We start from the raw sequence: 4,072 nt of genomic DNA, 5'->3' as shown, positions 1-4,072 counted from the left end.
GTTAACTTTCTAGAGTTGCTCACAAGAATATACAAATGAACAGCTAGATGGGAGAGATACACGGGGCAAGACAAGGGGCCAAGGATGCAGAGATTCTATGCCCTCTGCACATTCATGTCCCTTCAAAATCTCCACTATTCAGAATCTCTACACATCCTCATCTTTTTGCATTTTTTGTTGTTATCTGGTTTGTTTTTTTTTTTAAACAGAGGCTTCACTGTATAGGCATGATTGATTATAACACTAACTATTAGCAATCAACTCAGCATTTAGCCTCTCTTCCCTCTGTGGAGATAAACAGAGAAAGTCTAAAAGTCCTAAGCTTCTAGCATTTTTCCACCCTTTTTTATGCCATGTGATAGGTTTTTTGGTACCCCTATAGTAGGTTATTCTGCCACATAATAAGCCAAATAGAGCTGAAATAAAAAGTAAAGGACCAGGTTTAATCTGAGCAAAGCACTCCTGGGCGATTCTTGGGAAAAGGAGCAGGAGAGAAATCACATGGCCATTTTAAAGGGGGTGGTTTAAATATCCTGTAGTGGTGTGGGGTGATGATGATGTGCCCCAGGCTGGGTTTGTGCTATGGTAAGCTTTTGGATGGGGTTTGGAGGAGAAGGAGTGAGGCAAGTTGTAGGCAAGGGCAATGACTTGTACTCCACAAACTGGGTGGAACTCGACTTTTGGAGATTTCTCTGTGAGATGGGGTTTGGGGAGGCAGTAATGGGGCTTTCTCAGCTGGGGCAAGCTGTTCAGGCAAACACCATGAGCATACACATGACATTTTATCCCTCTGTAGATTCAAAGGATTTTAGGAAAGAGAAAGAAGGTGAGAGAAATTTACTATATGTTGGGCAATATCACACTTCTTTCCTCAGCCTTTTATGACTTCTATTCTGTTTTCTACCTGAATGGATTTGTCTATTCCAGGCTATCTCATAGAAATGGAACCATACAATATTTGTTCTTTTGTATGTGGCTGATTTCATCAAGCATAATGTTTTCAAGCTTCATCCAGGTTGCAGTTTCTATCAAACTTTCATTTCCTTTTATTGCATAATAGTATCCCCTATACAATTTTTCTTGTACAATATTCTTTTTAACAGTTTGTGGGGTACATTCATGCCAAGGTGTTCAGATGCAGGTCAGAGGGCAACTTGTGGGAGTTAGTTCTTTCCTACCAGTATGTGGTTCCTGGGGATCAAATTCAGGTCATCAGGCTGAGCTATCTCACCAGCCTATATTTGGTATTCCTTTATTTGATTGAATAAATATTCTAATTTTATTAGAATCCTTACCTAATGTTTTTTTTTTTTTAATCACGCTTAAACATTGTGGATTCTTGATACATTTCAGGACCAGTTTAGTATTTTGATGTAAAGTGGTACAAAAATATAGAAAAAAATAAATGGAAGGTTAAAGACAAGTGGCATCCATGAAGAAGATATTATTCAAATTAGGAGTTTTTAAAATATTTGTAATATGCCGGGCAGTGGTGGCACACGCCTTTAATCCCAGCACTTGGGAGGCAGAGGCAGATGGATTTCTGTGAGTTCGAGTCCAGCCTGGTCTCCAAAGTGAGTTCCAGGAAAGGCACAAAGCTACACAGAGAAACTCTGTCTCGAAATCCAATATATATATATATTTGTGTAATATGTCAGAGAATTCAGAATTGAAACAGAACATTCTGTTCTTTATAAGTCTAAGCAAATTTGTTTATTGTAAGCAAAGTGAGTGTAGGGAAATGAAGTTTACTACTGGTCACAACCTATTAAAATCTTTACATTATAAATAAAAGATAGAAGTGTAAAGCAGTGTTTGAAAATAGAAAGAAATGATGTGAGCATTAGGGATAACTACAGAGTGCCATGAACCCCATGAATTTATTATATGTCCCAGGAAATGCTTTTGATGTGTTTAGAAAATAGCTAAATGCAATTGCTAAAGATGCAGAACAGTGAAGTATGTCTTCCTGTTTTATTTTGTTGTGATGGCTTGTTATTTATGATGGCTTTGGGTTATGGATAAGTTAGAGGAATTAGTAAGTGCCACAAAATGTTATATGATAGCATAAGACACATGTAAAGCATTTTGCATTTTCTCTGTACTTCATTGTGAGACAAACAAGAAAGGCAGGGAAAGAAGCCCTTCAACCTAGTAGTGAGCTTACAGTTCTCATAAACTGAGACACAAGAATTCCCATACAACTGAAAAAACAACACCAGCGAAACTCACCTATGGATAGAAGACCTTTTCTGAGATATACTCAAACTGAGTTATTAAAAACAAGTGGATCAGCTAGGTGGTGGTGGCACATGCCTTTAATCCCAACACTGGGAGGCAGAGCCAGGGCTACCAGAGTTTGAGGCCAGCCTGGGCTACCAAGTGAATTCCAGGAAAGGCGCAAAGCTACACAGGGAAACCCTGTCTCGAAAAACCAAACCAAACCAACCAACCAAACAAAACAAGTGGACCATGTTTGCTTAAGACCAAAATTTATGTGACTTTTGAGTTTAACTTTATCCACATACTTATGACACACCTCATAAACCATTTTACAGTTTCATTAGCAAAAGGAAATCAAGATAACATAAGTCTTCAAATTCATATATTTTGTTTAGTTTTTAAACTTTAAGTTTTAAAATTTGCTTAATCTTTAACTCTGGTTATAAATTATATCCTTTGAGGAATGTAACTTCAAAAACCACAAAATCATATGTATATAGAGATATTAATATACATAGTCTCTGTATTGTTATTTTTCTCATCACTGACTAAATATATGACAAAACCAACTTCAGACAAGAAAGATTTGTTTTGAAAAGTTATAATCCATTGTGGTGGAAAAGGTATGGAGGCAGAAGTGTGCAGCCACAGCTTGTTATATAGCACCAGCCAGGAAGTAGAAAGGGAGCATAGATCAGCACTGGAGCCAGGCTGTAGCCCATAGCTCTACCCCTCTAGTACTTTTTTTCCAGCCCTGCCACATGTCCAAAGGGTTCAATAACCTCCCTGATCATTGACACCAGCTGAAGACTAAGTGTTAAAATGCATGAGGCTTTGGGGGCACATTTCATGTTCAAACCATAACATTCGACCCTTGGTTTCATAACCACTTGTACATCCCATAATTCAAAATGCATTCAGTCTCACTTCAAAAGCCCCCACATTTGTAACAGCATCAATGTTGTTAAAAAGTACAAAGTCTCAAATATCTACTGAAACTTAAGGAAATCTTTTATCTGTAAGCCCCTGTAAAATTAGAAAACAAAACAAGTTATATACTTCCAATATACACAGAGCAAACATTCCCATTTCAAAAGGGAGAAGTAAGGACATACCACAGAAAGAAAAGCACAAGTCAAGACTGACACCTTACACCAAATCTACAGCTCCATGTTTAGCATCAAGGACTCATGGTATCATCATTTGAGATTGAACAGGCATGGAGCTCTGTTGCCTGCAGCATACATAGCTTCTTTCTTTTGCTATCTTGACTCAGTGCCTAGAGCTCTCCAAGGCAGATTTTCCACATTCTTGGCATCTCCAACATCCTGTAGTCTTCACAATGACTTAGACTTCACAGTCATAGCTTTATATATAGCACACTCAGAAGCTCCATGATCCTGCTATACTTTGTCTGGTCTCAGTGATCTTCTGGAATTTTGGTGCAAGCCTCCATGACCTCATATGACTTGTATTTTGCATGACTGTAACATCAGTACTGTTTAGATGACATCAAATTCTGCTACCAGCTTTAGATACAGCCTGGCCTCTTTGGACTGACTACACTTAAAACTCTTTTGTGTCTTTGAAGTCAAATCTCAGAAAATGCTTCCCAAGGTGGTTCTTCAGCTCTCTCAGGCAGTTAGGCCTCATGTCCAAAAGGTTCTATAATGTCCCAAATTAGCACTGCCAGGTAGAGTCTAAATGTTCAAACACATGAGCCTGTGGGGGATATTTCACATTAAAACTGGAACAGTTGCGTCTTTCTCTGTCAGTGCCTATACATAAATCTAAAGTGTGTACTCCTTTTTTCTTGTCCCTTTCTTAGTAAATCCTACTTCTGCTTCCA

The sequence above is a fragment of the Onychomys torridus genome, chromosome X (assembly GCF_903995425.1).
Source record: "Onychomys torridus chromosome X, mOncTor1.1, whole genome shotgun sequence".
NCBI lineage: Eukaryota > Metazoa > Chordata > Mammalia > Rodentia > Cricetidae > Onychomys > Onychomys torridus.
This window is presented reverse-complemented; position numbering follows the sequence as displayed.